The sequence below is a fragment of the Antedon mediterranea genome, chromosome 8 (genome assembly GCF_964355755.1).
Source record: "Antedon mediterranea chromosome 8, ecAntMedi1.1, whole genome shotgun sequence".
In the NCBI taxonomy this organism is placed as follows: Eukaryota; Metazoa; Echinodermata; class Crinoidea; order Comatulida; family Antedonidae; genus Antedon; species Antedon mediterranea.
In genome coordinates this window covers 19,379,990-19,402,495 of record NC_092677.1, presented here as the reverse complement: position 1 = coordinate 19,402,495, position 22,506 = coordinate 19,379,990, and the positions used below count along the sequence as shown (strand labels likewise).

The following is a 22,506-nucleotide window of genomic DNA, read 5'->3' as shown; positions in this document are numbered from 1 at the left end:
TATTTTTTCTGAAAAAGTGAATAACTTAATATTAAAAGTAATAAAATAAAAACAACTAAAAAGGCAAAAGGCAAAAAGACTGAAACTTTAGTTATTGATATTTTTTTAACTATGGAAGAAAACTGTTTTTAAAAATAATAATACAGTATTTAAATACTGTACTGTATTATTATTATTCCGGACAGCAAATATATGTAACCGAAGCCGAAATACAGTAGATGTAGCTTGTGAAGTCCAACAACAATCTTTTCTGGTTATTGGGTTGTGTATCATTTTAATTGTAACTAGAATTTAATTCATCACTTTGATGAATTATAGGTGATTATTGTGATAAAAGCTAATTTTGACATTTAATTTTAATACATTAGAATATTTGTGCAAAACGTTGACTATTCCATCCTACTACCTGATGAATATACACTTTAGTGCTGCTGAGTTGTGCTTACTATGTGTCATAGAATGTAACACCCAAATAACAATTTTATGTTAAAAAAACGTTATAAAAACGTACTGGTTTGGGTTTGGATTTTTTTTTTTTTTTAAATTATACTGTAATATTTCTATATCAAATAACGTTATTTAATACTATATTTTTAACATATTTTTTTGGTTCAAAAACCGTTATAATATTTCGTTTTTAATACATGAATTTGTGGAGTTTTGCAAACGTTTTATTTCAACGTTTAAAGCACAAATTTTAAACTTATATAGAGCAAAATAATGATATAATGATATTGAAATAACGTTATAGTGATGTTTTTTAACATATTGTTTTGGTTTTAAAAACGCTATTTTTTTTAATTAAAAACGTTAATTTGTGGAGTTTTAAAACGTTATATACCGTATTTTCCGGAGTATAGGTCGACCCCAAGTATAAGTCGACCCCCAACTTTGGCCTAGAATATCGTTGATTTTGGTATGACCTTAATATAAGTCGACCCCCAAAATCGGCTAATAACACAACTTACTTTAAAGTTCAAAGAGGGCTAGAAATGTATGAAATGTGGTTATTTGTTTATATTATTAAAGTGTAGTCCTAATCAATATCGGACGGACGTAATGACGACGACTTCGCCGCCGTCTTCACCAGCCTATAATAAATGACAGCGATGTAGCGTTACTTGCCATCAGCGATGTTTTTCGCGTCACTCGAATAAATTAAAACGAGTTTTCCGTTAGGAGGCTTATTAATTGTACAGGCGAGTAGTTGTAAATCGCGTTATCTGTAAATGTACACGCGCCCGACTAAGGAGAATTTATTTTATGAATAGACATGCGCAGTAATTGTAATTACGAACAAACAAACAAACTGCGCATGTATATAGATGAAAATATCGCGCAATAACAAACATGCTGCATGGACATTCCGACGTCTGTTGTGTGTGTTACGATGTTTTCGCGAGAGTCAAGTCAAGTCAAGTCAAGTATCATTTATTATCATTTGTTTTAGGAAAAACATAGAAATTCTGTTTGCTCTGTTGGCGGAGCACAATATCCAACGGACACAACACGAACTCAAAAACAAAAACATTACAAAAAAAAGTCTACATCATATTTAAGGCTCTAATAGATCCTGGAAAGAAACTATTTGTAAATCGTGCCTTATTGGCCTTAATAGAACGAAATCGCCGACCGCTGCGCATCAACTGGAACATACTAGAGGCCGGATGAAAATGATCATCTTTGATAGCCACTGCCTTTTTCAGAAGACGATCCGAAAATATGTTCTCCAAAGGCAGTTGTGTAGATCCAATTATACGCGATGCGGTCTTGACTATTCAAGAAAAATTCTTACTATTGAATAAGAAGCATAAAGAAAACTATTTATTCTTAATTATCTTAAAAGCGTAATATTAACATCAAAATGAGTCATTGTGATATATTAATATTTTATTGACCAGTACTTGTTGGAGTTGTATTATTTTGTACAATGTAGGTATTAAATTGAAAACTTCTGTGAGTGATTGATGATAGGCCACTGACCCCCCCGATTTTGCAATTAAAATTTTCCCACAAAGTCTCGACCTATACTCCGGAAAATACGGTAAGCGTTTTATTGCAACATTTTAAATACGGTTTTTACACGTAAATATAATCTAAAATGTCAGTTTTAAAAACATATTTCATTTTGTTGTGGTGTTTCTGATGTATTGTTTTGGTTTTAAAAAACGCTATTTTTCGTATCAAAAATGTTAATTTGTGGAGTTTATGTAAGTGTATTATTGCAATGTTTTAAATAACCTAAAATATCAGTTTTAAGCAAGATACTAAAAAAGTATTAAATAATCAAATCAAGGAAAACGCTTAATAAATTAAGTTATATAAACTATTACTAATATTATTTGTTCACAGGATAAAAACACTAAGTATCCACAAAAAAGTAAGACTGTTCGAAATAATGTACCGTATATTTCGGTGTATAAGTCGCACCTGTGTATAAGACGCACCCCCAACTGAGAGTAAAATATCGGTATTTTTTATATCGTCGATGTATAAGACGCACCTTATATTTCATCAAAACAATGTTTTTTTAAATTGTAATCAATATTATTGTGATAATAGATTTTGTTATATCTACAACGGCGTCCTTTATTTAGGTTTTTTCTTACCTAGGCTCGGCCGCGCCCAGCCTCAACAAGTTCTTTCTAACTTGTTATTCATGAGTTTCGCCGCAACATCGAGTGCATGACCGTGTGTGTAACACGCACGTGTGTGGGCTAGCCTCGCACGATCATTTTGAGAGGGCGCACGTTTTCACGGACAATCGTATTCGATTAGTATCTATGTATCCGAGAAGTGTGTACGCTAGGTCCATGCTATAATCACCTGGAGAATATACTAGTCGAATACCGCACACCATGTGCCACCAAAAGAAGGGCTTGCGCTTGGGGTACGGCGATCGTGCGTATAACTACTGTATAAATAAATACTATTCCAATCGTACGACGTAAACGTTTACAAATGAAATTTTATCGAAGCGCCATAATGAACAAATCTTTTCATCATATTTAGTATAACATCATGCTAAAATGACTTGAAAACTAGGCCTAGGCAGAAGCAGGTTGCCGTTACGTTAGTTAGTTACTGTAGCTAGGCCTAGCCTACTCAGGCCTAGCAAACGAGAGATGACGATAGCCTAGGCCTATGTACAATCTGTGGTGAGGCATTTATGTTCGGTGTATAAGACGCACCCTTAATTTGGAGGTCAAATTTGCGTGTCAAAAGTACGACTTATACACCGAAATATACGGTAATTGGAGACTCCAGTTCAACAATTAACGGTAAATCACTTTTTGTAAGAGAACAATGTGTGATTGCAAAACCACTTTGCAGCAATAATATAAATTACCAAGCGCAATTGCAAATACCGTATATTTTGGTGTATAAGTCGCACCCCCAACTGAGAGTAAAATATCGGTATTTTTTATATCGTCGATGTATAAGACGCACCTTATATTTCATCAAAACAATGTTTTTTTAAATTGTAATCAATATTATTGTAATAATATATTTTGTTATATCTACAACGGCGTCCTTTATTTAAGTTTTTTCTTACCTAGGCTCGACCGCGCCCAGCCTCAACAAGTTCTTTCTAACTTGTTATTCATGAGTTTCGCCGCAACATCGAGTGCATGACCGTGTGTGTAACACGCACGTGTGTGGGCTAGCCTCGCTCGATCATTTCGAGAGGGCGAACGTTTTCATGGACAATCGTATTCGATTAGTATCTATGTATCCGAGAAGTGTGTACGCTAGGTCCATGCTATAATCACCTGGAGAATATACTAGTCGAATACCGTACACCATGTGCCACCAAAAGAAGGGCTTGCGCTTGGGGTACGGCGATCGTGCGTATAACTACTGTATAAATAAATACTATTCCAATCGTACGACGTAAACGTTTACAAATGAAATTTTATCGGAGCGCCATAATGAACAAATCTTTTTATCATATTTAGTATAACATCATGCTAAAATGACTTGAAAACTAGGCCTAGGCAGAAGCAGGTTGCCGTTACGTTAGTTAGTTACTGTAGCTAGGCCTAGCCTACTCAGGCCTAGCAAACGAGGTGACGATAGCCTAGGCCTATGTACAATCTGTGTGGTGAGGCATTTATGTTCGGTGTATAAGACGCACCCTTAATTTAGAGGTCAAATTTGCGTGTCAAAAGTGCGACTTATACACCGAAATATACGGCAATTGCAAATAGTATCACAAAAGTTATAAAACAAAATCAAAATATAACATAACTAATCTAAAGCATCGAGCCAATGCAAACATGCATAAACCTAATCTTCAATAAGTTTAAATTAAGTTATTATTATCAAATTTGGTATTAAACATAAAATAATATTATTGATAGTTTTTACCTCAGAAAAGAGTCAAAATATCAAAAAAGTGACTTCCTTTAGTTGTTAAAAAATGTATAGGTGTTTCTTTGTGAGCAGGCACAGGTGGAAGTGAGGTATACTCATCAGGAATGAAGATAATGGGCCTAGTTGCCTAGCAACTGGCAAAACAACATTCCTGACTTCCCAACAGTGGTCACTTTGACCCATTTGGAGTAACCTTTGGGGTGTCTAGAAAACTAAGACCCCATTTACACTTTCGTTTGGGTCCAGGGCCGGTCCTGGGCCGGTTGCAAATATTTACTTTTTAGGCCGGCCCAGAGCGTTTACACTACCGACGCAGATTACTGTTCGTAAATAATTTTATCGGAAGTACCATTGCATGCTGGGATACGAAGTACAGTTTGTTTACATTTTTCTCTCTCGATCGTCAATTCAACTCTCCGCGCGAACCGACCGTTTTATATTTATAGTACTGTATTGTTGTTTTTTGTCCCATTAAAAACAAAATGAACCCCACTGTTTTATATATAATATGGCTATATTTTATGTATATGCGAAACAAGCGGAGGAATACTTTATTGAAAGAAGATGTCTGAAAATAAATTTAACGATATAATGAAGAAAACAAATTGTCGCCCGAAAAGGAGGAAGGTATGTACTGAGAATGTCGGATCGTCATAACAACAACCTCATAAAAAGGTCAAGCGTTGTTCACGGTTCACTGCGTAAGCCGGCCCAAACGTAAAAGCCGCTCCTGAACCTACCTGGAGAGGTGGCCCAGATCTGCGTCCGGCCCAGGGCCGGCCTAACTTTTTGGAGTATTTACACTTATCAATTGCCGACCCAGGGCCGGCCTAAATCGTAAGTGTAAATGGGGTCTAAGACCTTTTACACTTACGATTTAGGCCGGCCCTGGGTCGGCAATTGATAAGTGTAAATACTCTAACAAGTTAGGCCGGCCCTGGGCCGGACGCAGATCTGGGCCACCTCTCCAGGTAGGTTCAGGAGCGGCTTTTACGTTTTGGGCCGGCTTACGCAGTGAACCGTGAACAACGTTTGACCTTTTTATGAGGTTGTTGTTATGACGATCCGACATTCAATCTCGGTACATACCTTCCTCTTTTTCGCGCGAAAATTTGTTTTCTTCATCATTTATATTCCGTAGTTAAATTTATTTGTACCAATTTTTATAAGATGTCTGAAAATCGTGGTTCCAATTGGACATACGAGGAGGTACTTGGGTTGCTCGGGATTTGGGCCGAGGGAAAAATACAGGCCCAAATGGACGGTAGCGTCCGAAACGCTGGCGTCCATCGGATTATTTCCGACAAGCTCCTACGTGAAAGTGGGATTGTTCGGAACGCACTGCAAGTGCAAAAGAAAATTAAAAAATTAAAAGCGGACTACAAGAAGGTGGCCGATAATAATAAAAAGAGTGGGGCAAGCAGGAAAACGTGCAAGCATTTTGAGGAACTGGACGCAATACTTGGGTCCAGGCCTGAAATGAACCTGCCGGAAATTGTCTGTTCCCGCCGGCGTCAACATAAAAAACCCGGGGAGGAGGAGGAGAAGAAAATGACGAACCGAGCACTTCCTCTGGTACTAGTAGTACTAGGCCTAGTAGTACAGTAGCAGCGATACAGATAGTAAGTAGATTAAATAATTTGAAAAAAAAAAACCAGATTTAGACTTAACATTGATTAGACGTTGCTTTTTACAAGAAGTTAATCATTTTTATTTAATTATGTGGTTATTTATAATTTATCATTTCATTGTCCCAGCCCTACATCATTAAATTAGCTTAGATTAGATTAGATGACGATGATGATGTAGGCCTAGGCCTAGTAGACGAAGGAACAGCCGTAGTAGTAGTAGAACCACCTTTGCCAGCCCATCAAGCTACACCACCAGCAGCCCATCTAGCCACACCCCCAGCAACCCATCTAGCCACACCCACACTTACAACGGTTAGTAAATATTATGATTATTGGGGCGTTTATTGAAATGAATACAGCACAAAACATTTCATGATAAATCGATCATAAATAAATATGAAAATAAATATGAAAACCAACAATTTAAAAATACAGCAATGATTACCTACTATTTATCTATTCAAAAAATTTAATTATTACCATATTACAGTATAAAGAAATTGTAATCTTATGTATAGGTAGAAATCAACCAAACCCAAAAAAGGCAAAAAAAGGAAAGGCAGAGCAGGCATTAGATGCTATGACGAAGGCATTTTTAAAGTCGGAGAAAGAAAGAGACGAGCAACACTGGGCAATGGAGAAGAGGAACGGAGAAGAGAAACAGAGACGAGCAAAGGATATGGGAGATAATTTCAATTGTAATTTTTCCGCGCATTCTTGTCAAGACTGTAGACATGTTATTGTTATTGCATTGTCAGCTTTCCACAGAATACCTGGCATCCACGAGCTTTGGATCAAGTTTGGAGTGGGGAAGCACTTGAAGTACATCCCAATACACGAGATTGCTTTTTCTCTTGGACCACAAGCATCAGCCGCTTACTTGTTCTTTCATTCCTTTAGCGGTTGTGATACAACTTCATCTGTTCAAAGAAAAGGTAAAGCTACATTTAACGAGACTTGGAAAAAGATGCCATGTATGACTTCAGTTTTCGATAGGATGTCATTGTCTGTAAGGTAAAGTGTCGAAACCTAAGCTAATGCTAATGGCCCTGGTGCCCATCTCCATTTCTTTAGCGTTTGGGCCAGACTCCACTAACTGTGTATGTTTGTGGGGGTACGCCACTCCTCCCGCACAAACGAGTCTGATTTACCTTCCCAGTACTTTTTTCATACTGGTACCCATTTCTATGACCTGGGTGGGGAGGAACAATGTGGATAAAGAATCTTGCTCAAGGACTCAACACTGCAGTGACCGGCCGGGCTTGAACCAGCAACCTCTTGATTGCAAGTCCAATGCGCCACAGTGCTCCACACTCCATTGTCTGTAGGAGATGTTAGTGAAACAGACACAGATTATGTAGAGCAGTTTGTTGTAACTATGGACTGCAGATCATTTAATGGAAAGAAGGTAAATGATGCAAGACGATATCTTTTTACAACAAGGGGAAAGACTATTGAAAATATCCCCCCAACATTTGGGGCATTAAGAGAACATGTGAAACGGTCTGTTCTACAAGCCAGGAAGTGGTACTACTGTCTAGATGCCTTCAGGGTTGAACAGGACCCAGCAAACTGGGGATGGAGGAAGGATGGCAACAAATTTAGTCCAGTTTGGAGTTCATTGCCAGAACTTTCAGATGTCACAAAGGTTTTAATTCGCTGTGGACATACCGACTGTGTTCTTGGACGCTGTATAAATGCAGAAAGAGTGATTTACGATGTACAGAGCTGTGTGGTTGCCAGGGAAAATGTGACCTACAATAATTGTGTCCGTTTTTGCATGTAACTATAAACATAAACAAATAGTGTAAAGCCAGTACGGTTTGAGCTACATTCAAAATGGCCGCCATGCAATCAAAGTTTGTTGATCTCAATACCATATTATACTTTGTACCTAAAATTATAACTGTAGGTACCGTACTGAAACATTTTGAGTTCACCATTTTGAAATTCAAAATGGCCGCCATGCAATCAAAATGTTAGTTAAATACCAATATGTTTGGTGACCCATTACCATATAATTTGCACGTATAAATCAGAACTCTGGGTGCCATTTTAGCAGATATACCTGAAAAGTGAAAATTTGAAGTCCGCCATTTTGAAATCCAACATGGCCGCCATGCAATCAAAATGTTAGTTATACCAATATGTTTGGTGACCCCATTACCATATAATTTGCACCTAAATTCAGAACTCTATGTGCCTTTTTAGCAGAGATATACCTGAAAAGTGAAAATTTAAAGTCCGCCATTTTGAAATCCAACATGTCCGCCATGCAATCAAAATGTTAGTTATACCAATATGTTTGGTGACCCCACTACCATATAATTTTCACCTCAAATCAGAACTATATGGGCCTTTTTAGCAGAGATATACCTGAAAAGTGAAAATTTGAAATCCAAAATGGCGGCTTTCCCCTGACCACATTTCGTGCAACCCTTCCATTTCATGTTTTTGACACGCTAATGAATAACTGTGCAAAGTTTCAAAATATTATCACAATTTGAAGGATTTGGCTAAAATATGCACCTTAACATGCCTACTAATGGCAACTTGGCGATCGGCCAGTGCGAGCCCAGGTTACAGTGTCTAAATCGTCATATTTCCATGTAAAAATGTGATTTTTCTACCAGAGAAAAGTCGTGACCATGTTCTCACGAGGGTCGCGGCGTATTGTCTACCTTTGATTGTAATATGAACCCTGACATGTCAGATGCATTATGGGCATGAAATATTTGTTCAAACTCTGCTCAAATGTCAGTTTATTGAAGCATAACTTTTGACAAACATTTTGATACCAAACTTATCTTAATTTCATAAGTTTACGACGCATTTTCGTCTAATTTTCTGCAAGCTACACATCTAAAATAGCGGACTAAGCTCCCGAGGGATGCCGGTGCGCGCGAGAATGGCGGGATGTTTTTTTTAACATTCCTGGTGAACAAACAGCGGCAACGACGCACTTGGGACGGCTCCCGATAGGCCTAGGCCCCATATGGTCATCAGGGCTCGATTTAGTGCTAGCCCGGCGTACAATGGCTAGTAAAAACAGCTCCAGGCTACCTAAAGTATCTTCCTTTAAGCCCGGATGGCTAGTAGGTTGTGGGAACTCGAAATTGGGACGAAATGACCTCATAAAAATAACTCCAGCATAAAAGACATACGGTAATGTCTTGGCAACATCAGCAAAAAAAACCACTCGCGCGCTGCTGTGGCCATAACAAGTGATGATGTAGGCGGAGCCTCTCATAATCAAGCAAATTTTCCGAATTATGATTGGCCATTTATGTTTTTGTCACCCAGGTTATTGTGAAGTAGGCGGAGCTTCATTATCAGGTCAAACGTGTCACAAAAATATGACCATAAATAACGAACTGTGATTGGCCAAATGTAGTAGAATTTTGTCAATGTTAAAAATAACTTGTCTAGTCTTGTCAGGCCGGCCCTGGTTGTCACAGATCAAAGCTAGGGATATTTTGTAGGGCCGGGTGGCTGGCTCTATCCCTGTAGGTAGGCCATGGAGGCCATATTTTATAATATGCATAGGCCTAGATAGAATCAAAAGCCATCGTTTGGCATCGTGATGGCTGCTCAGCAGCTAGCTAGATACTACCATTTTGGTAACAGTTGAGTAGGCCAGGTGCTCCAATGCGATCTAGGTAGGCCTCTAGGTCTATCCTAGCTACCCTACTATAAATAATAGGCTCTAGGCCTAGGCTAAGGTAGACAGAATCTAATTAGTTTTCTTGGCTAGGTTGAAGCCCAACAACAAAAAGACCTCAATAAATCGATTCTGTGAATATGGTGAGCATGAAATAGACTATGCGTCGCGACGCAAAGTTAATTTTTATAACGTGAACAATAAAGAAATACAATTTTGTGTAATTTTTCATGCAATAATAGTTTAATACAGTATGTATGTAAATGTGTAGCAATTCTCGAGCGTTTAGATTAGTGCGCCCTCTATTGTACAAAATGCCTGAATTCATTTATATGGCGGCCCTGCTATCACGGTGCGATAATAAGAGTGGGCTAGTAAAATAATGTATGGGCTAGTGAAATCTACAGTGAACTAGCCCAGCGGGCTAGCAACATGAAAAAGATAAATCGAGCCCTGGTCATCGTCGGATGAGTCCGTCTACTAATTTCTTCACAATTTCGAAACCGGTAATTCATAATGGTCAAGTTTGGTCTTATTTTGAAGAGAAGAAATAGGTTCTGATGAAGAGATGAGTTTTATTATGAAATATTTATTAATTTTTGTGCATTTGGTAGTCAAAGGTAAATTACAAATTTTTTATAATTTTCCTAAAATATTTCAAAAATTTGCATAATCCATACTCCGCCAAAATAAGTTGAAAAAAAAACATTTAAAGCCCTAAATACTATTTTACTAATTTGTCGACACTACATATATAGCTGTAAAATGAGAAAAATTAAGCCTAATATTGCTCGATTCGTGAATGAGATTAAGTTACACGTTAAACAAGAAGAATTTATTTTGAAAACTAAAGGGGAGCATTGTTACAACCGCTAATGTAGAAAACGCCAGCTAATGTCGAAACAACCGTTAATGTAGAACAATCCACCGCTTATGTAGTAAAACCTCCAGCTTATGTAGAAACACCAACAGCTTATGTAGTAAATAAAAATCAACACCAGCTAATGTAGAAACAGTCAACAGCTTATGTAGTAACGAAAATTGCCTCCCAGCTTATGTAGTTACTATCGCCAGCTAATGTAGAAAATGTTATATATTTTACAAAAATGTAATTCATGTGCAAGCATCGATCTTTACTTAGCTATCAGTCTTTCCACCTCTCGTAAGCGACCACCTCTTTTAACGACCACACCTCTCGTAAATGACCACCTCTTTTAAGGGACCACGATCTCTTTCTCTCTATTAAAGGACCGCTTCTCATAATCGACTATCTCCCGTCACAACGACCTCTGGTAAGTGACCACCTCTGTTGAACGTCCACCGTTTCTATTATTAAGGGACCACTGCTTATAATAGACCACCTCTCGTAAGTGATCACCTCTATTGAACGACCACCGTCTCTTTTAAGGGACCATTTATCATAATCGACCACCTCTCGGAAGTGGTCAAAGATAAGAAGCAGTCCCTTAACAGAGACACTGGTCGTCGCAATAGAGGTGGCCACTTTCGAGAGGTCATTGTGATGGAAGATGGTCGATTATGAGAAGCAGTCCCTTAATAGAGGTGGTGGTCCTTTATAAGAGGTCGTCACTTACAAGAGGTGGGGTCGTTAAGAGAGGTGGTCCTTTAAAAGAGTCGTCACTGACGATTATGAGAAGCGGTCCTTTAATAGAGAGAAAGAGGTCGTGGTCCCTTAAAAGAGGTGGTCATTTACGAAAGGTGTGGTCCTTAAGAGAGGTGGTCGCTTACGAGAGGTGGTCGGTTATGAGAAGTGGTCCCTTATGAGAGGAGGTAATCCCTTACGAGAGGTGGTCGATTATGAGAAGCGGTCCCTTAACAGAGGTGGTTGCTTACGATGTGTGGTCGTTTTAGAAAGTTGGTTGCTTACGAGAGGTGGAAAGACTGATAGCTAAGTAAAGATCGATGCACTGGCACATAAATGAGACATTTTTGTAAAATATATAACATTTTCTACATTAGCTGGCGATAGTAACTACATAAGCTGGGAGGCAATTTTCGTTACTACATAAGCTGTTAAATATTTCTACATTAGCTGGTGTTGATTTGTATTTACTACAAAGCTGTTGGTGTTTCTACATAAGCTGGAGGTTTTACTACATAAGCGGTGGGTTGTTCTACATTAACGGTTGTTTCGACATTAGCTGGCGTTTTCTACATTAACGGTTGTAACAAGCATCATACTTACTTAAACAAATGGAGTCCTTTCTTGGAAAAACATGAACTTATTGACTGGTAACTTTGCATTAAAAAAAAAGGACTTAGTACTGTTTGTTATATTATGTTTTTTAATCCTGAATTATTTATAGACTTTTATGATCTGTTTATTTAGTAAGTTAAACTATTTATTTGAATAAGAAAGTTTTATGTTTAATTAAATTATTTAGTTGAAATATGTTATAAAAGAAAAAATTGACAACAAATTATTTATAGACTTTGTTTTTAGGAAAAAAGAAAAAGTAGATTTATATTTATTACATCATGAAATTATTTATAGTTTGTTCTTAAGAGAAATGTATATTATTATATATTATTATTATTTAAAAGGTGTTATTATTTTAAGCTATTTTTTAAATTGAAATATGAAAGTGTTCAATAAAAGCACTGTTTTCATATAATGTTTTTTCGCGCCGCGGCTCTAGCCAGCTATGTCCCAGAAGGACACATTCATTAATAAGCTGTTTCATAGCGGTAGCTTTAGTATCTAAGGCTGACAGTTTTGTGAATTTGGAAACTCGACTATAATTTATAGGTAGCTGCTGGACCCAAAAAACGTCTGGGAGAAGAGAGTCTATATGAAAGCCTTTGCTGATAATACAGTATTATTGAGATGTAGACGGAAATCTGTAAAATCTTGATCAATAAATAATAACTTCGTTTTTGCTGTCAACCAGGCCGGTATTATAATAAGTCACTGTCAAATAATCATTCGATAATGGTCAAAACTTTATTTTGGCTCTGTCAAAATAAAAGGAGGTATTTACAATGACTTTCTTTGACTGTCAATCTAGGCCAATGTTATTATAATACGCCGTCAGATATTAAATCATTGAAATAGTCCTCGTAAATTTTTTGTTGGTTATCAGGTGCCGTGGGGGGTCCAATCAATTATCGTCAGAAGGTGAACAATCAGTCTAGGTAGCAGCAGCAGATTATTAGGAACGCCTGCTCCATTAATTAATCAAGAAAAAGGGTTGTACATTATCTATTTGTTTATTAGCCTTCTCCTAACACAATTATATTTTCTTTAAAAAAAAGGTTTTATAAGTGGTTTCAACATTTATGATAGTAATGTCACAGTTCTGTGTCTGGACGCAAGTTCATAGACCTACTAGTTATATTATTCATATTAACTGATACTTACTCTTCATTTACCGTAAAGTTCAGTTTTAATGAAATATATAATATAAATTGGCTTCGTAACAATTAGGCTAATTAGTTTTGAAAAGGTTGGTTTTTTGGTGATAGGTGAAAATGACATGTAACTTCGTAATCAATTTATTTTTTTTGTATAAAGGCCCAATTACACTATGACGATAACGACGGACGATAAATATATTGCATTTTTTTTACATAAACCAAAAGAAATTAGAAAGGTTTTCGTTCTAGACCTATAGGATAATCATTTATGCTGTCTTTGATAAAAATAATGTTTTTCAAATTCCAATCAAATGACGTCATGATAAATAAAAACAATAAAATCGCTGTATTGTCACGATATTATTGGTCTTACTAATCATGACGTCATTTGATTGGACGTGTGAAAATATAATTTTCATCAAAGGAATTGTTTATATTTCTTTTGGTTTATGTATTAAAAATGCACAGTTGTCTATTTATCGTCGATCGTTATCGTCCTAGTGTATGGGCCTTATGCTGTAAATGTTCAATTAATTGATCATTCCGATTTTATTAGTTGGACTCTTGCACAGTTGCTGTCTAATCGTTGTTGTGTAATATCATTTCGAACCATATTAAAATCATAAAGAGATTCATATTCCTTAACATGTGGCTGTGCATGGAAGTCCGGTCTACAAAAACTCGGGCCATTGTTATTGGGCCTGAAAGTATTGGTGAATTCATAATTATACTTAATATTATATTTATATATATATATATATAATCATATTATTATACAATTGAAAGCAAAACCCGTTGAATCTCAAATCATTAGGACTAGAAATTTGGCTTATCAATCAAATAAATACTTTCGTTCAAAATGAAACTCCAACCTCTCTAATCAAAAGATTGAACTCGAAAACGGACCGTTTTTTTTAATTGGGTATGTTGAAACATTTCAATATTCATTTAAAAAAGTACATTAATTATGGTATTGATCAGTGGCTATAGAGGCGTAAAAACCCTCGGTCAATATCATGTAAAATGCACTGTGAAAAATTGGGCTTATCAACAACAAAATATTTTATTATTAGACGCGATAACATCAAGGATAATCAGTATACAGGGCTCGAAATTCACGCTAGCAAACTAGCATTTTGCTAGTAGATTCTTGATAATTGCTAGTTGAAAATTTCATAACTAGCAAATGTTTGCTAGTGTAATTTTTGAAAAAATACGTACTTTTTAGCTTAGCCACGCTAGCCGCCAATCGCTATGTCGACAACGGCTAATAGGAACCAATTTGGTGAAAACAATTGTTTCATTTACACGCCGCCAATTTACGTCAAGGAAACGCGAATAGCACCGTGAATCATGTGGTAGCATAGTTGTTAACGATGTGCATTATATTAACAGCAAGCTTTTCCTTAACACAAAAGCATGTGCATTTAGTACGTCGCTAAGGATTACATCATCAGTCACCTGATTACAGAATACGCGATTATCAATTTAGGGATTTAACGAAATAAATATTTTGCCTACACAGTGGTCGAAGCGCGTATTTAATAGATTCGTAAATAGTAAACACCTCCCCACTTAATGGACTCTTCCAATTTTGGAGAAGAACGTCTCCTCGGCACACCACGAGGTCCTGTTGTTTGTGCGATGGATTTTCTTACGCCTATATTGTTTACCTGTGGAATTAAATTACACACACTTTCGCATCACAACTTTAATTACTGATTTTACATAGCAATGAGCAAAGGATTCATCAAAGAAGAATACGTTGAATAAAAATTCACTTAAGAAATGCCGTAAGCTGTTTTCAAACTATTGATCAGCCCACTATTATTCCAACATCATGCCTCTCGTGCGATAGGGAATTTCCTGGATAGAGACGAGTGGAGCGCGAGAGATGGCGGAGTGAGGCGGGCGTAGCTTGGGACGGATTAGTTAGGGCCTACCAATTTCGCTCGGTGGCAATTAAATTTAATGTTTTAATTACGTCTGGATATAAACAATATAAAACTCAGTTTTGTCATCGGCAATAATATTTTATACATAGGCCTAGTCAATTTTGTTCCGCTTCAAATTTTAAAAGTTTCGACCTAAAAAAAAGTGGGCCGAAACGTCTCGGGACGAATCGTCCATAGGCCGAAACGCCCTTGATTTGGCTAGCATGAAAGCATGTCTTGATCTTTTTTTAATTTGGCTAAAAAGGGTACTACTACTACTACTACAGCTTTGCCTAGCTAGCTAGGCCTACACCTAAAAGCTAGGTCTAGCTCTACACCTAAATAAATTCAGATTTGTGTAGAATTTAACTATTTTACCGAAAAAAAATTGTGATTGCTAGTTATGCTGCTGATTTTGCTAGTTAATTTTTTTACAACTAGCAAAGTTTGCTAGTCGAAAAAAAAGTAAATTTCGAGCCCTGGTATAATTATTAATATAGCCACTGTTACTAGTTTTATTCTACATGCTAAAGTAAATAAAAATCCACTAGAAAACAAACAAGTCTGAATGTTATGCTTATTAGCCATGTTATGTTTGTTACTGTAGGCCTATGATTGTTTGCAATGTCCACATATTATTTCCGTGGGCATATCCATAGTGTATCACTCACAAAAAAGACGTGTGAGGTTCTTTCTTTAGATTTTGAAGAATGATTTGTGTTACAGGTTGACATAAGAGTCAAATGCTCAAGATATCGGCTAACGCCATGGGACCCTTGGCTTATCAATGAATAATAAATACAGTACTACTTTCGTTCAATTGAAATCGAAATCTGACCGTTTCATTAAATTGGGTGTGATTAGGCCTAAACATATAATAATTTATTAAAAAGGTACAATAAAAACAAATGCATCAGAGGCGTAAAGAAACCACGGTCAATATCATGTAAAATGTATATGGTATAAGCACTGTGGAAGGGGTCATTATTATTAAACTGGAAAATTCGGCTTATCAACAAATAAATACTTTCGTTTAAAATGTAAAATAAGACTGCAAAATTGGGCTTATCAACAAATAAAATACTTTTTTTTCAAAATGTAAAATTAAGACTGGAAAATTGGGCTTATAAACAAATAAATACTTTTTTTCAAAATGTAAAATTAAGACTGGAAAATTGGGCTTATAAACAAATAAATACTTCCGTTCAAAATGTAAGAAAACATTTTTTTAATATAATCCTTAAGCTCTGTCTATGCTATCAAACTAAATATGATGTGCCCATATTATATAGACATCATCATGACGATGTCATATCACTACGATAATCGGGCATATCACTACCATATTTGGGCACATCACACTTTTTTTTGTTAAACTAGTTGGGACAGTGTAGACACAGAACTATGTGATCGAAACATAAGTCGGAATTGGACTGACGCGATTGATTTAATTGGGTATTTTTATTAATGTAATGATTCATTAAAAACTATAATACCGATACGCGTTTGGTATTGATCAATGGTGCAAAAAACCTGAGAAATAATGTTATAACGCGATTTGGTGATAGCTTAGCAATAATACAACCCATATACTATTATTATAAATACCTATTACAAATCCATTCATATAACTTTTCATCGCGAACCGAAAATGTATAAATGTTATTCTACAGACAGTAATTATATATTCAAAAGCCATATTATTATTATTATCAATACCTAAATGCGATAGTAATAACCACATACATTATTCCCAATACAAGTTTGTGCGTTTAATTCTAGAAAGAAACGACTGTGCTGACAGGCCAATGACATAAATCACAAGTAAAGTCCCAATTGTTCACTTGCGTTTTGATTGGCCGACCTATTATATTAGATTAATGAAGACTGTTCTTACAACTGTCCAGTCAAAAAGTTGCGCGGCGTTTTTTGTAAGAAATATTTCTTGTTTAATCTTGAATTTATAGAACTTTTATCATCTGTTTATTTAGTAAGTAATAACTATTTATTTGAATAAGAAAGTTTTATGTTTAATTAAATTATTTTTTAGTGGAAATATGCTAAAAGAAAAAATTGACAACAAATTATTTATAGACTTTGTTTTTAAGAGAAAAGAAAAAGTAGATTTATATTTATTACATTGTGAAATTACTGTATTTATATTTTGTTCTTAAGAGAAATGTATATTGTGTATTACTATTAATACGAAAGTGTTATTATTTTAAGCTATTTTTTAAATTTAAATATGAAAGTGTTCAATAAAAAAAAAAAAAAAAAAAAAAAAAAAAAAAAAAAATAAGTTGAAAATAAAATGTCCTTTGCATTATTTTTCTTTTTTCATTTTTTTAATGTCTGTGTTTAGAAAAAAAATTAGGGTTAATTATGTGACATATGCTTTTTGGTAGTCTGGGTTCCAGACGGAGTTTTGTCTTAATATTAGTAAAAAGATAAATATTTTGGCACAGATGGCGTTTCATACGTATACTACTTGATTTTGGATACTCCATCTGGGGAAACACGCACAAGTCACGTGGTTTGACACCAAGAATTCTTGGTGCATACGATTATCCGGTTGACTAGTTTCAGCTGCATGCGATTGGCTACTCACTCGTACACTGTTTAAATATTCATTTTTCAGAATTTCAAAGATTCACCAACTAAGATGATGCGCATGCGCTATGTTACGTTTAGACAATGTGTACTTGGGTCCGGGTACATTTATGAAAGTTCTGAAGGCTAGAAAATATTTTATACGCCTAGTAGTCTGGTAAACATTTGATGGGATCTTTGAAACATGAAAACTCGTCTTGATATATGATAGGCTAGCTTCTCCGCAAATCAAACATTGAATGGATCATTTATTACGCGGAGATAATTTTGATTTTATTCCCACCCAGACCCTGTCCTGTTCTGTGTGGTGGTGTAGCCCTGTTGTGTGCCGGTGGTATGTAGGCCTACTTCATTGGCGTTTTATTTGGCAGGTCATACGTGCGAGTTGAGTAGGACCTACGAAAGAGGCCTAGGCCAAGGACTAAACAATTAATAAACAAAACAAATTGGCATTACTATTTTATATTTCAACAGTCTCGATCGTACATTAAGCACTGTACGTACTCGATCTCTTTCATTTTGAAACAAAATGATCATTGGTTGATTCGAAATCCATATTTACATACCGCCCGCCCCATATAGCCAAATACGGTATGATAACCTACGTCATTCTTATCGTATATTTGCGGTCTGCAAATTGATTTCTATACGTGTTTCACAAGTCTGTATTTTAGAGTTAATGTCCTGCGAGGCCTCCAAACTTTTATCGGCAGGCCTAGCAATGATTTTTACGAAGCTAAGCTGGCGATGGATTTATGAAGGGTGCTCAATATTAATTGATTAAAAATAGTTATAAATTATCGATTTTTTTACAATGTTATTATGCTTGCTGGATGTTGTAGACAACTCGTGAGTAGAGTAGGTTGGATGAAGATTTTGAGTAATTTTAAGTGGTGGGTACAAAACTGCATTAGCGCCAACTATCCGATAAAAACGTGAATCAGTCGTCGTTTACCAAAAGTTCTGCTAAGAGCGCTCTTTGCACTTGAAAACACTTTAAATTGGAATTGGCTACATAATATAGAATCTATTTTAATCAACTGTGATATACAAAAACATTTTAACTTAGAATATGCTAATAATTGGTTTCAAAGAAAAAAACACTATAAAAGATAAGATGAAATGGCTTGAGAATGCTAAGAATAAACCATCACTAAGTAATTATATAAGGTATAAAAATAGTCATAGTCATGTATATACTTTATTGTCCATTTAAAAAACAGAAATGTGATTTGAAAACTGGCAAAATACAAAAATATAAAATACAATTTACAAAAACACACACAAAAAGTTAAGAGGCTAAAAATTGTTAAAATTAGATAAAAATTATCGGTTACATTTTACCTTTGTACTCTGGAGTTATATAAGTGTATAGCATTAGGTACAAACGAGCACCTAAACCGTTTTGTTTTGGTATTAAGTGCACGTAGTCTTATGCCAGAATTCATGAGAGCAAATTGTTTGTGAAGAGGATGTGTTTCATCATCAATGATACTTTTTACTTTTTTTAACACATTTTCTTTATACAAGGATTCAACATCAGGTAAGTGCTTTCCTACTAGTCTAATTGCTCTATTTCCTATTCGATTAAGTTTAATTTTATCTTTTTGCATTGTATTACCATAAAAACAAACATTACAAAAAAGTATTACACTGAGAATTACAGAGTTATAAAACAATTTAAGTATAGTTTTGTCAATTTGTAGGTACTTCATTTTTCTTAAAATAAACATCCTTTGGTTGGCTTTGCATGTGGCTTTATTTACATTATTTATCCAATTTAGCTTATTGTCAATTATACAACCCAGATATTTGTACTCATTTACTACTTCAATCTCATTTTCATTTATAATCAGAGGTTCTAAGGGTTCTTTAATTTTCCTAAAATCAATTTGCATTTCTTTTGTTTTCTTTATGTTTAGTTTCAGGTTGTTATTGCAGCACCAGTGATAAAAATCACATCCTATGTGTCTATAGCTTGTTTCATCATTGCCAGTAATGTATCCAGTGATGACTGTGTCATCTGCATATTTTACTATACAACATTCATTTGAATTGGCTCTGAAACTGCTGGTGAACCAAAACTAGAAAAATACTTATTAGATAAGTGTAACTACCATGCTTCAAACCTAACATTTAAAATTCGCTCCAATTCTCTACCACTTGAAGGTAGAAAAGAAGCATGGTCACCTCAAAATGCAGGTATATGTTTATTGTGTAATTGTAATGAAAAGGAAACTGTATATCATTTCGTATTTGAATGCAAACGACTTGAGTACGTTAGACAACCAATACTCGTGAACCTTAAAGATGAGCTAAACAACAATAATCTATCCATGTTCTGGGAATTGTTTACTACTAGCTCTCTAGATCTTAAATACCACTTATTCTTCGATGATCTTGAAATCCATAATGAATTTAAAATTACACCAAATCAATTGACCCATGATGTATACGAATCAGCAAGTATTATTTTCGACAAACATTGCAAAATTTTTCTGACCATGGCTTGGAACACACGAAATGATATATATAATACAATTCCTTCTCAAACTTAATTTACTCATTTTTTTAGTATTTAATCTGTCTCAGTTTTCTTAAATTTTTTTTTTTTTAATTTTGTTCTTATGTCTAATTTCTTGTTTTGTATTTATATTTTAGTGTGTATGTATTATTTTTCACTGTAAACTTGTTGCACATCTCATTGAGACTGTGCCTCTGATTTAAAAGAGATACAATAAAAGTTCAGTTCAGTTCAGTTCAGTGGTACAAACAATAATAGTTAAATGAGCCAACCTTTTCCATAAGGCCAAACACTGTTTGTTGCAGATCGCCACCAGCCAGCTGACAAATCTTCCGTTTCACCGAGCTCCTCCATTTCTTTCACGCTTGGTAATCCAGTGGGCCTGGATTTTTTCGCTCTAAATCTCTTGTTTCTCTTACTCTTGCCCATCGTCGCCGTCAATTACTACATAACAAATCATTGAAACTTCATTTACCTTATTAAGTACATTTATTTTTCAAATTAAAAGCAATAATTTTTGTACAGTACTGTGACTCAACAATACTCGTTCTCTCCCTCACACAAACGCACATGTTTTATTACTACCTGAACTATGGAACGCCGTTATTGCCTTCTTTGGCTCTTTTACCATTCGGCCATTTACCATTTGGCTCTTTCACCATTTTATACGGCTCTTTCACCATTACGTTCAAAAAATAAAAATAAAAATCATTCAGTGCTTTTACTTTTCGGCCCTTTTTCACGTCTCAACAAATACGACACCGGGTAAATGAGAAAATGTGCCTAGTCTAACTTGCTCAAACTTGCCCAAGTACACGCGCGGCACATTGAGTCCGAGGCAGGTCGTTTCCAATAGGTGAAAAATACGCGATATAGGCCTAAACTAGGTGGGTGTCACGAAACCTAAGACCACGAAAGCTAAGACCCCCTAAGACCTAAGATCACGAAAGCTAAGACCCAAGACCTGAGATTACAAATATTTATCTTTCGCACCTGCCTTGTATTTTAACTCCCAACATTTATTCTGAATACCACACCTTAGAATTGGCACTTTCATGAAAAAGAATCACATAAAAAGTAACAAATACATTTTTAAATTGATGATTTTACAGACGTTTTTCTCGCACACAAAATGACTAGCCTACAGTACAGTAGGCCTACCCCATGTTCAATGTTTTTGTTTCTATGGAACGTCAAAAGAGCAAAAATTATATAGAGGGCTGAAAACTCTGTGGAGTCCATCTACAGTGTGGATGGAACAATGTAAAATTAAAATTGTAATGATAAAAGTATAATCATGCAAGTACGAGGAAATAAATACTGGCAAATAAATTTTAATTAAAAAATCATGATAAGTTTTTTTGTTTCGTTTTCTTTCTGTTTTTATACTTGTACTATTATTGTTGCTCTTTTGGCGCTCCATAGAAACAAAAACATTAAGCATGGGGAGCTCGAGGAGTTACATTACAGTATACAAAGAAACACATCTGTAAAATCATAAATTTAAAGGATTTATTTATTTGTTATTATGTGTTTCTCCTTCTGAAAGTACTTATATAAGTCCTAATTTTAAAGTGTGATATTCAGAATAAAGTCAGTTAACAAATTTGGAGTCAAAATACAAGAAAGGCAGGTGCGAAAGAAAAACATCCTCTGAACCAACACAATGGAGTAAATATATACCAACAAACAACCAGTCAAGTTTGTTTGTATGTATGGATAAACAAGTATTGTTTTTAAGCTGTAGTATATCTTAGAATTTGCAATCTTAGGTCTTGGGTCTTAGCTTTCGTGATCTTAGGTCTTAGGGGGTCTTAGCTTTCGTGGTCTTAGGTTTCGTGACACCCTAAACTGGGTATATAGAAACAGTGTATAAAATATAGAATATATTCACACGAATCGAAAAAGTTTTGATTGGTTGAACAATTTTCCACCTATTGGTGGTGTTGGGACGAAAACAACCTCCTCCTTAGGACTTGATGTGCCGCGCGTGTACTTGGGCAAGTTTGAGCAAGTTGGACTAGGCTCCATACAGCAGTCACATTTTCTCATTTTACCCGATGTCAAGGGTCATATTTGTTGAAACGTGAAAAGGGCCGAAAGGTAAAAGCAATGAATGATGAAAGCACCGAACGTAATGGTAAAGGGGCCGAATAGAAAAGCACCAAACGATAAAAGAGCAGTATGAAAATGATGAAAAAGCCGTGTATGAAATGATGAAAGAGCCGTATGAAATGGTAAGAGCCATATGAAATGGTAAAAGTGCCGAACGTAATGGTAAAAGATATAATATAACAATACTCGTTCTCTCCCCCACACAAACGCACATGTTTTATTACTACCTGAACTATGGAACGCCGTTACTGCCTTCTTCGGCTTTTTGACCATTAC

General features: G+C 35.6%; 1 protein-coding gene across 2 annotated transcripts in view; it reads right to left on the bottom strand.

Moving 5' to 3' along the window:
• Window positions 1-20,822, bottom strand: part of LOC140057294 (uncharacterized) — a 54,192-nt gene extending 33,370 nt beyond the window's left edge. Inside the window, exons 1-2 of one of the 2 annotated variants that reach the window (XR_011846905.1) lie at window positions 20,388-20,822; window positions 6,544-6,928 (exon numbers count right to left, since the gene is read on the bottom strand). The gene's annotated coding sequence lies outside the window, so the exon portion shown is untranslated. Of the gene's footprint in view, window positions 1-6,543; window positions 6,929-20,387 lie in introns of those variants that run through there. The other variant, XM_072102890.1, reaches the window with a different exon arrangement.
• Between the last annotated feature and the right edge of the window lie 1,684 nt (window positions 20,823-22,506).